This window comes from Pseudophryne corroboree, unplaced genomic scaffold (assembly GCF_028390025.1).
Source record: "Pseudophryne corroboree isolate aPseCor3 unplaced genomic scaffold, aPseCor3.hap2 scaffold_150, whole genome shotgun sequence".
In the NCBI taxonomy this organism is placed as follows: Eukaryota; Metazoa; Chordata; class Amphibia; order Anura; family Myobatrachidae; genus Pseudophryne; species Pseudophryne corroboree.
The window spans coordinates 1,381,453-1,392,577 of record NW_026968131.1 but is presented as its reverse complement, the minus strand read 5'-3'; the positions used below and the strand labels follow the sequence as shown (position 1 = coordinate 1,392,577).

Here is an 11,125-nt window from a genome sequence, read left to right as displayed (position 1 = left end):
AGACACTAGAATGAAAATTTTAAAGCCTCCTGTTAGTGCTTCATCTACACGTTATAGCCCTGAATTTTCCAATGCCTATCTCTTTGCAAAAGAGAGATATCGGCAAGGAAAAGCTGTATTGTACCTTTGCATTTTTCTCCCAAACGAAGGACACTAGAATGAAAATTTAAAAGCCTCCTGTTAGTGCTTCATCTACACGGTATAGCCCTGAATTTTCCAATGCCTAGCTCTTTGCAAAAGAGAGATATCGGCAAGGAAAAGCTGTATTGTACCTTTGCATTTTTCTCCCAAACGAAGGACACTAGAATGAAAATTTTAAAGCCTCCTGTTAGTGCTTCATCTACACGGTATAGCCCTGAATTTTCCAATGCCTAGCTCTTTGCAAAAGAGAGATATCGGCAAGGAAAAACTGTATTGTACCTTTGCATTTTTCTCCCAAACGAAAGACACTAGAATGAAAATTTTAATGCCTCCTGTTAGTGCTTCATCTACACGTTATAGCCCTGAATTTTCCAATGCCTAGCTCTTTGCAAAAGAGAGATATTGGCAAGGAAAAGCTGTATTGTACCTTTGCATTTTTCTCCCAAACGAAAGACACTAGAATGAAAATTTTAAAGCCTCCTGTTAGTGCTTCATCTACACGTTATAGCCCTGAATTTTCCAATGCCTATCTCTTTGCAAAAGAGAGATATCGGCAAGGAAAAGCTGTATTGTACCTTTGCATTTTTCTCCCAAACGAAGGACACTAGAATGAAAATTTTAAAGCCTCCTATTAGTGCTTCATCTACACGTTATAGCCCTGAATTTTCCAATGCCTATCTCTTTGCAAAAGAGAGATATCGGCAAGGAAAAGCTGTATTGTACCTTTGCATTTTTCTCCCAAACAAAGGACACTAGAATGAAAATTTTAAAGCCTCCTGTTAGTGCTTCATCTACACGTTATAGCCCTGCATTTTCCAATGCCTATCTCTTTGCAAAAGAGAGATATCGGCAAGGAAAAGCTGTATTGTACCTTTGAATTTTTCTCCCAAACGAAAGACACTAGAATGAAAATTTTAAAGCCTCCTGTTAGTGCTTCATCTACACGTTATAGCCCTGAATTTTCCAATGCCTATCTCTTTGCAAAAGAGAGATATCGGCAAGGAAATGCTGTATTGTACCTTTGCATTTTTCTCCCAAACGAAAGACACTAGAATGAAAATTTTAAAGCCTCCTGTTAGTGCTTCATCTACACGTTATAGCCCTGCATTTTCCAATGCCTATCTCTTTGCAAAAGAGAGATATCGGCAAGGAAAAGCTGCATTGTACTTTTGCATTTTTCTCCCAAACGAAAGACACTAGAATGAAAATTTTAAAGCCTCCTTTTAGTGCTTCATCTACACGTAATAGCCCTGAATTTTCCAATGCCTATCTCTTTGCAAAAGAGAGATATCGGCAAGGAAATGCTGTATTGTACCTTTGCATTTTTCTCCCAAACGAAAGACACTAGAATGAAAATTTTAAAGCCTCCTGTTAGTGCTTCATCTACACGTTATAGCCCTGCATTTTTCAATGCCTATCTCTTTGCAAAAGAGAGATATCGGCAAGGAAAAGCTGCATTGTACTTTTGCATTTTTCTCCCAAACGAAAGACACTAGAATGAAAATTTTAAAGCCTCCTTTTAGTGCTTCATCTACACGTAATAGCCCTGAATTTTCCAATGCCTATCTCTTTGCAAAAGAGAGATATCGGCAAGGAAATGCTGTATTGTACCTTTACATTTTTCTCCCAAACGAAAGACACTAGAATGAAAATTTTAAAGCCTCCTGTTAGTGCTTCATCTACACGTTATAGCCCTGCATTTTCCAATGCCTATCTCTTTGCAAAAGAGAGATATCGGCAAGGAAAAGCTGCATTGTACTTTTGCATTTTTCTCCCAAACGAAAGACACTAGAATGAAAATTTTAAAGCCTCCTGTTAGTGCTTCATCTACACGTTATAGCCCTGAATTTTCCAATGCCTAGCTCTTTGCAAAAGAGAGATATTGGCCCTCATTCCGAGTTGATCGGTCGCAAGGCGATTTTAGCAGAGTTACACACGCTAAGCCGCCGCCTACTGGGAGTGAATCTTAGCTTCATAAAATTGCGACCGATGTATTCGCAATAATGCGATTACTAACTACTTAGCAGTTTCAGAGTAGCTCCAGACTTACTCTGCCTGTGCGATCATTTCAGTGCTTGTCGTTCCTGGTTGACGTCACAAACACACCCAGCGTTCGCACAGGCACTCCCACCGTTTCCCCGGCCACTCCTGCGTTTTTTCCGGAAACTGTAGCGTTTTCAGCCACACGCCCCTGAAACGCCGTGTTTCCGCCCAGTAACACCCATTTCCTGTCAATCACATTACGTTCGCCGGAGCGAAGAAAAAGCCGTGAGTAAAAATACTTTCTTCATAGTAAAGTTACTTGGCGCAGTCGCAGTGCGAACATTGCGCATGCGTACTAAGCGGATTTTCACTGCGATGCGATGAAAAATACCGAGCGAACAACTCGGAATGAGGGCCATTGTCAAGGAAAAGCTGTATTGTACCTTTGCATTTTTCTCCCAAACGAAAGACACTAAAATGAAAATTTTAAAGCCTCCTGTTAGTGCTTCATCTACACGGTATAGCCCTGAATTTTCCAATGCCTATCTCTTTGCAAAAGAGAGATATCGGCAAGGAAAAACTGTATTGTACCTTTGCATTTTTCTCCCAAACGAAAGACACTAGAATGAAAATTGTAAAGCCTCCTGTTAGTGCTTCATCTACACGTTATAGCCCTGCATTTTCCAATGCCTAGCTCTTTGCAAAAGAGAGATATTGGCAAGGAAAAGCTGTATTGTACCTTTGCATTTTTCTCCCAAACGAAAGACACTAGAATGAAAATTTTAAAGCCTCCTGTTAGTGCTTCATCTACACGTTATAGCCCTGAATTTTCCATTGCCTAGCTCTTTGCAAAAGAGAGATATTGGCAAGGAAAAGCTGTATTGTACCTTTGCATTTTTCTCCCAAACGAAGGACACTAGATTGAAAATTTTAAAGCCTCCTATTAGTGCTTCATCTACACGTTATAGCCCTGAATTTTCCAATGCCTAGCTCTTTGCAAAAGAGAGATATCGGCAAGGAAAAGCGGTATTGTGCCTTTGCATTTTTTCCCAAACGAAATACACTAGAATGAAAATTTTAAAGCCTCCTGTTAGTGCTTCATCTACACGTTATAGCCCTGAATTTTCCAATGCCTATCTCTTTGCAAAAGAGAGATATCGGCAAGGAAAACCTGTATTGTACCTTTGCATTTTTCTCCCAAACGAAAAATGCTGCCTCAGTTGAATCTCCTTTACTTGACAGAGATGTGCCTGAGCAGCGGCCCTCCCCAGCCCTATCCCAAATCATACTTATTTTGCATAGGCGATACCATGGTCATGAAGATTGTTTTCCCAGGGTGAGGTTCATTCATTGCATTCTGGGTATGCTGACCCCTGTGATTTCCCCAAATGTGGGAAACTCGACTGCATTATTTGTGGTAGTGGGGGACTGTGTTTGTGCTTTCCTCTGGTCAGCTCTGGTAAAAGTCAGATTTCTTTGTCTCAGATCTTCCTCTAGCCTTGTTCTTCTTTCGAGAGTTCCCTTGTGCTGCCTCAGTTGGATCTCCTTCACTTGACAGGGGGGTACCCGAGCAGCGACCCTCCCCAGCTCTAGCCCAAATCCTACTTACCTGCCAGGTGAGATACTATGATCATGAAGGTGCTTCTCCCAGGGCAAGGCTCACCCATTGCACTCTGGGTGTGCTGCTCCTGCGATTTCCCCAAATGTGGGAAACTTGACTGCATAATTTGTGTTTCCCCTGGTCGGCTCTCGTATAATTCAGATCTCTTTGTCTCAGGTCTCTCTCCAGCCTAGTTTGCTGTCTGTTTCCACTTCTCTTTTCTTGAGCTGCTCCCTTCTATGCCCTTGCGCACTATCCTGACTTCTCCCGTCTGCTTACTTTGTGCCTTCCAATGCACAATGCAAACTACAGGTAGTGCTGCAGGGCCCACACCCTTTTACTTGCCGTACAGAGCAGCTCTAGAGCTGTTACAGTGCCCAGCTGCTGCAAGAAATCAGCTTGTATGCTTCAGGGGCTGGGGCATAGCCAACATGAGCCCCACACCGAAGGAGGGTGGAGGTGTTTAATGCGAACTAGGGGTCATCCAAGCGCCGCAAAAGGCCGCCATGCCCTGCACGCCCATTTTCTCTTTTCATATGCAGACGAGGGTTGAAGCCAACTTTGACCCACTGCTTGGATGACATCACCATATGCAAATCCATCTGCTGCAGGCCTTCCCCCAGGAATGCTTGCACTAGTTGTTGCATTTGGTTTGTTGTTTGGGGGTGCTTCAGTATTAGGCAGCCTTCTTCCCTCCCATGTTCATCTGAAAATATGTGTTCTCCCTGCAGTTGTTGTCCCCAGATGAGAGTTCCCTTGTGCTGCCTCAGTTGAATCTCCTTTACTTGACAGAGATGTGCCTGAGCAGCGGCCCTCCCCAGCCCTATCCCAAATCATACTTATTTTGCATAGGAGATACCATGGTCATGAAGATTGTTCTCCCAGGGTGAGGTTCATTCATTGCATTCTGGGTATGCTGACCCCTGTGATTTCCCCAAATGTGGGTAACTCGACTGCATTATTTGTTGTAGTGGGGGACTGTGTTTGTGTTTTCCTCTGGTCAGCTCTGGTAAAAGTCAGATTTCTTTGTCTCAGATCTTCCTCTAGCCTTGTTCTTCTTTCGAGAGTTCCCTTGTGCTGCCTCAGTTGGATCTCCTTCACTTGACAGGGGGGTGCCCGAGCAGCGACCCTCCCCAGCTCTAGCCCAACTCCTACTTACCTGCCAGGTGAGATACTATGATCATGAAGGTGCTTCTCCCAGGGCAAGGCTCACCCATTGCACTCTGGGTGTGCTGCCCCTGCGATTTCCCCAAATGTGGGAAACTTGACTGCAGAATTTGTGTTTCCCCTGGTCGGCTCTCGTATAATTCAGATCTCTTTGTCTCAGGTCTCTCTACAGCCTAGTTTGCTGTCTGTTTCCACTTCTTTTTTCTTGAGCCCCTCCCTTTTATACCCTTGTGCACTATCCTGACTTCTCCTCCTGTCTGCTTACTTTGTGCCTTCCAATGCACAATGCAAACTACAGGTAGTGCTGCAGGGCCCACACCCTTTTACTTGCCTTACAGAGCAGCTCTGGAGCTGTTACAGTGCCAAGCTGCTGCAAGAAATCAGCTTGAATGCTTCAGGGGCTGGGGCATGGCCAACATGAGACCCACACCGAAGGAGGGTGGGGGTGTTTAATGAAAACTAAGGGTCATCCAAGCACCGCAAAAGGCCGCCATGCCCTGCACGCCCCTTTTCTCTTTTCATATGCAGACGAAGGTTGAAGCCAACTTTGACCCACTGCTTGGATGACATCACCATATGCAAATCCATCTGCGGCAGGCCTTCCCCCAGGAATGCTTGCACTAGTTGTTGCATTTGGTTTGTTGTTTGGGGGTGCTTCAGTGTTAGGCAGCCTTCTGCCCTCCCATGTTCATCTGAAAATATGTGTTCTCCCTGCAGTTGTTGTCCCCAGATGAGAGTTCCCTTGTGCTGCCTCAGTTGAATCTCCTTTACTTGACAGAGATGTGCCTGAGCAGCGGCCCTCCCCAGCCCAATCCCAAATCATACTTATTTTGCATAGGAGATACCATGGTCATGAAGATTATTCTCCCAGGGTGAGGTTCATTCATTGCATTCTGGGTATGCTGACCCCTGTGATTTCCCCAAATGTGGGTAACTCGACTGCATTATTTGTGGTAGCGGGGGACTGTGTTTGTGTTTTCCTCTGGTCAGCTCTGGTAAAAGTCAGATTTCTTTGTTTCAGATCTTCCTCTAGCCTTGTTCTTCTTTCGAGAGTTCCCTTGTGCTGCCTCAGTTGGATCTCCTTCACTTGACAGGGGGGTGCCCGAGCAGCGACCCTCCCCAGCTCAAGCCCAACTCCTACTTACCTGCCAGGTGAGATACTATGATCATGAAGGTGCTTCTCCCAGGGCAAGGCTCACCCATTGCACTCTCGGTGTGCTGCCCCTGCGATTTCCCCAAATGTGGGAAACTTGACTGCATAATTTGTGTTTCCCCTGGTCGGCTCTCGTATAATTCAGATCTCTTTGTCTCAGGTCTCTCTCCAGCCTAGTTTGCTGTCTGTTTCCACTTCTTTTTTCTTGAGCCCCTCCCTTTTATACCCTTGTGCACTATCCTGACTTCTCCTCCTGTCTGCTTACTTTGTGCCTTCCAATGCACAATGCAAACTACACACCCTTTTACTTGCCTTACAGAGCAGCTCTGGAGCTGTTACAGTGCCAAGCTGCTGTAAGAAATCAGCTTGAATGCTTCAGGGGCTGGGGCATTGTCAACATGAGCCCCACACCGAAGGAGGGTGGGGGTGTTTAATGCGAACTAAGGGTCATCCAAGCGCCGCAAAAGGCCGCCATGCCCTGCATACCCCTTTTCTCTTTTCATATGCAGATGAGGGTTCCAGCCAACTTTGGCCCACTGCTTGGATGACATCACCGTATGCAAATCCGTCTTCTGCAGAACTTCCCCCAGGAATGCTTGTACTAGTTGTTGCATTTGGTTTGTTGTTTGGGGGTGCTTCAGTATTAGGCAGCCTTCTACCCTCCCATGTTCATCTGAAAATATGTGTTCTCCCTGCAGTTGTTGTCCCCAGATGAGAGTTCCCTTGTGCTGCCTCAGTTGAATCTCCTTTACTTGACAGAGATGTGCCTGAGCAGCGGCCCTCCCCAGCCCTATCCCAAATCATACTTATTTTGCATAGGCGATACCATGGTCATGAAGATTGTTCTCCCAGGGTGAGGTTCATTCATTGCATTCTGGGTATGCTGACCCCTGTGATTTCCCCAAATGTGGGAAACTCGACTGCATTATTTGTGGTAGTGGGGGACTGTGTTTGTGCTTTCCTCTGGTCAGCTCTGGTAAAAGTCAGATTTCTTTGTCTCAGATCTTCCTCTAGCCTTGTTCTTCTTTCGAGAGTTCCCTTGTGCTGCCTCAGTTGGATCTCCTTCACTTGACAGGGGGTGCCCGAGCAGCAATCCTCCACAGCTCTGGCCCAACTCCTACTTACCTGCCAGGTGAGATACTATGATCTTCACTGTTAGGGCAATCAGGATGTGGAATTCCCTGCCAGGGAAGGTGGTAATGGCGGACTCTGTAATTGGATTTAAAAAAGGAATGGATACATTTCTGAATGAAAAAGCTATCCAAGGTTATAATACTTAAAATATCAACATGGTTAATCCGGGGGTAACATGAGTTGTAGTAGCTAACTAGTCATAAAACATTATTCAGCAAGTATGTAGAATCATCACAACATAAAACAGGTTGAACACGATGGGCAATTTGCCTCTATTCAACCTCAAAAACTATGTTACTATATGTTACTATATTACTATGTTACTGTAGTATACAGAACACCACAATGCAATGAGCAGTGATAGTGAGCACTGATGAGGATACTAGAACTGACACTGAGCAGCAAGATGCAGCACTGGACTATTAGTAATGTACTGTAGTATGCTGAGCACAACAATGCAGCACAAGACAATGAGCAGTGATACTGAGCACTGATGAGGATACTACTGAGAACTGACACTGAGCAGGAGAGACACACTACTAGTATTACTGAGCAGCAATAAGTATCCACTGATACTGAGCACTGATATTGAGATTTCCACTGAGAGAACATAGCCACGTCCTCTCCGCTCTCTCTTCAATGCACGAGTAAAAATGGCGGCAACGCGCAGCTCTTTATATGGAATCCGAATCTCGCGAGAATCCGACAGCGGGATGATGACATTTTCCCTTGTTCAGGTTTTCCGAGTCAGGCGGGAACAACCGAGCCTGCCTCGTACCAGTGTAAACCACGTGGAGTTCGTGGGGAATTCGGTTCTCGGAGAACCGAACCCGCTCCTCTCTACCTTATACCCATCAATTTTTTTTATTTTCAATCTAAGCCCCTGCAGTTTTCTGTAAGCATCTGCTTTGCTATGATGATCAACAAGTCACAAGGGCAAACACTCAGGGCTTGAGGCGTAGATCTTAGGACCAGCTGCTACAAGTATGGCAGAGGTGTCACTATCACTGGTGACACCCAGAGAGGTGGCGAGGGAGATTGTAATGCAGTGCGCGCAGATAAGCAGCGCAATGGTAAAAAGGAGGCATGGTTTCATAGGTAGGGGCGTGGCCTGGTGGCCTGAATCTACATTTTGTTGCTCCGGGTGTCCCGGGGGTTGGGGGCTGCACCGGGGACTAGTGTGTGAGCGGTGCTGGCTCCTGCACAGTGACATGGCATGGCCACTAGAGATGTGCACCGGAAATTTTTCGGGTTTTGTGTTTTGGTTTTGGGTTCGGTTCCGCGGCCGTGTTTTGGGTTCGAACGCGTTTTGGCTAAACCTCACCGAATTTTTTTTGTCGGATTCGGGTGTGTTTTGGATTCGGGTGTTTTTTTCAAAAAACCCTAAAAAACAGCTTAAATCATAGAATTTGGGAGTCATTTTGATCCCAAAGTATTATTAACCTCAATAACCATAATTTCCACTCATTTTCAGTCTATTCTTAACACCTCACACCTCACAATATTATTTTTAGTCCTAAAATTTGCACCGAGGTCGCTGGATGACTAAGCTCAGTGACCCAAGTGGCCGACACAAACACCTGGCCCATATAGGAGTGGCACTGCAGTGTCACGCATGATGGCCCTTCCAAAAAACACTCCCCAAACAGCACATGACGCAAAGAAAAAAAGAGGCGCAATGAGGTAGCTGTGTGACTAAGCTCAGCGACCCAAGTGGCCGACACAAACACCTGGCCCATCTAGGAGTGGCACTGCAGTGTCACGCAGGATGGCCCTTCCAAAAAACACTCCACAAACAGCACATGACGCAAAGAAAAAAAGAGGCGCAATGAGGTAGCTGTGTGACTAAGCTCAGCGACCCAAGTGGCCGACACAAACACCTGGCCCATCTAGGAGTGGCACTGCAGTGTCACGCAGGATGGCCCTTCCAAAAACACTCCCCAAACAGCACATGACGCAAAGAAAAAAAGAGGCGCAATGAGGTAGCTGTGTGACTAAGCTCAGCGACCCAAGTGGCCGACACAAACACCTGGCCCATCTAGGAGTGGCACTGCAGTGTCACGCATGATGGCCCTTCCAAAAAACACTCCCCAAACAGCACATGACGCAAAGAAAAAAAGAGGCGCAATGAGGTAGCTGTGTGACTAAGCTCAGCGACCCAAGTGGCCGACACAAACACCTGGCCCATCTAGGAGTGGCACTGCAGTGTCACGCAGGATGGCCCTTCCAAAAAACACTCCCCAAACAGCACATGACGCAAAGAAAAAAAGAGGCGCAATGAGGTAGCTGTGTGACTAAGCTCAGCGACCCAAGTGGCCGACACAAACACCTGGCCCATCTAGGAGTGGCACTGCAGTGTCACGCAGGATGGCCCTTCCAAAAACACTCCCCAAACAGCACATGACGCAAAGAAAAAAAGAGGCGCAATGAGGTAGCTGTGTGACTAAGCTCAGCGACCCAAGTGGCCGACACAAACACCTGGCCCATCTAGGAGTGGCACTGCAGTGTCACGCAGGATGGCCCTTCAAAAAAACACTCCCCAAACAGCACACGACGCAAAGAAAAATAAAAGAAAAAAGAGGTGCAAGGTGGAATTGCCTTGGGCCCTCCCACCCACCCTTATGTTGTATAAACAGGACATGCGCACTTTAACCAACCCATCATTTCAGTGACAGGGTCTGCCACACGACTGTGACTGAAATGACGGGTTGGTTTGGACCCCCACCAAAAAAGAAGCAATTAATCTCTCCTTGCACAAACTGGCTCTATAGAGGCAAGATGTCCACCTCATCATCATCCTCCGATTCATCACCGTGTACATCCCCCTCCTCACAGATTATCAATTCGTCCCCACTGGAATCCACCATCTCAGCTCCCTGTGTACTTTGTGGTGGCAATTGCTGCTGGTCAATGTCTCCACGGAGAAATTGATTATAATTCATTTTAATGAACATCATCTTCTCCACATTTTCTGGAAGTAACCTCGTACGCCGATTGCTGACAAGGTGAGCGGCGGCACTAAACACTCTTTCGGAGTACACACTTGTGGGAGGGCAACTTAGGTAGAATAAAGCCAGTTTGTGCAAGGGCCTCCAAATTGCCTCTTTTTCCTGCCAGTATACGTACGGACTGTCTGACGTGCCTACTTGGATGCGGTCACTCATATAATCCTCCACCATTCTTTCAATGGTGATAGAATCATATGCAGTGACAGTAGACGACATGTCCGTAATCGTTGGCAGGTCCTTCAGTCCGGACCAGATGTCAGCATCAGCAGTCGCTCCAGACTGCCCTGCATCACCGCCAGCGGGTGGGCTCGGAATTCTGAGCCTTTTCCTCGCACCCCCAATTGCGGGAGAATGTGAAGGAGGAGCTGTTGACCGATCAAGTTCCGCTTGACTTGATAATTTTCTCACCAGCAGGTCTTTGAACCCCTGCAGACTTGTGTCTGCCGGAAAGAGAGATACAACGTAGGTTTTAAATCTAGGATCGAGCACGGTGGCCAAAATGTAGTGCTCTGATTTCAACAGATTGACCACCCGTGAATCCTGGTTAAGCGAATGAAGGGCTCCATCCACAAGTCCCACATGCCTAGCGGAATCGCTCTGTCTTAGCTCCTCCTTCAATGTCTCCAGCTTCTTCTGCAAAAGCCTGATGACGGGAATGACCTGACTCAGGCTGGCAGTGTCTGAACTGACTTCACGTGTGGCAAGTTCAAAAGGTTGCAGAACCTTGCACAACGTTGAAATCATTCTCCACTGCGCTTGAGACAGGTGCATTCCACCTCCTATATCGTGGTCAGATGTATAGGCTTGAATGGCCTTTTGCTGCTCCTCCATCCTCTGAAGCATATAGAGGGTTGAATTCCACCTCGTTACCACTTCTTGCTTCAGATGATGGCAGGGCAGGTTCAGGCGTTTTTGGTGTTGCTCCAGTCTTCTGTACGT

The 11,125-nt window shown here is 46.4% G+C and overlaps 7 non-coding genes across 7 annotated transcripts; all 7 read left to right on the top strand.

Annotated features, from left to right (window-relative positions):
• The first annotated feature begins 3,409 nt into the window (after positions 1–3,409).
• Positions 3,410–3,573, top strand: LOC134999718 (U1 spliceosomal RNA). Its single transcript, XR_010201793.1, has one exon. It is a non-coding gene; the product is annotated as a U1 spliceosomal RNA (small nuclear RNA).
• Positions 3,574–3,725: 152 nt separating this feature from the next.
• On the top strand, positions 3,726–3,888 carry LOC134999968 (U1 spliceosomal RNA). The gene has a single exon (XR_010202031.1). It is a non-coding gene; the product is annotated as a U1 spliceosomal RNA (small nuclear RNA).
• Positions 3,889–4,559: 671 nt separating this feature from the next.
• On the top strand, positions 4,560–4,723 carry LOC134999763 (U1 spliceosomal RNA). The gene has a single exon (XR_010201836.1). It is a non-coding gene; the product is annotated as a U1 spliceosomal RNA (small nuclear RNA).
• Positions 4,724–4,875: 152 nt separating this feature from the next.
• On the top strand, positions 4,876–5,038 carry LOC135000052 (U1 spliceosomal RNA). The gene has a single exon (XR_010202089.1). It is a non-coding gene; the product is annotated as a U1 spliceosomal RNA (small nuclear RNA).
• Positions 5,039–5,712: 674 nt separating this feature from the next.
• LOC134999804 (U1 spliceosomal RNA) lies at positions 5,713–5,876 on the top strand. Its single transcript, XR_010201875.1, has one exon. It is a non-coding gene; the product is annotated as a U1 spliceosomal RNA (small nuclear RNA).
• A 152-nt stretch (positions 5,877–6,028) lies between these two features.
• LOC134999403 (U1 spliceosomal RNA) lies at positions 6,029–6,191 on the top strand. The gene has a single exon (XR_010201506.1). It is a non-coding gene; the product is annotated as a U1 spliceosomal RNA (small nuclear RNA).
• A 655-nt stretch (positions 6,192–6,846) lies between these two features.
• On the top strand, positions 6,847–7,010 carry LOC134999693 (U1 spliceosomal RNA). Its single transcript, XR_010201769.1, has one exon. It is a non-coding gene; the product is annotated as a U1 spliceosomal RNA (small nuclear RNA).
• The last annotated feature ends 4,115 nt before the right edge of the window (positions 7,011–11,125 follow it).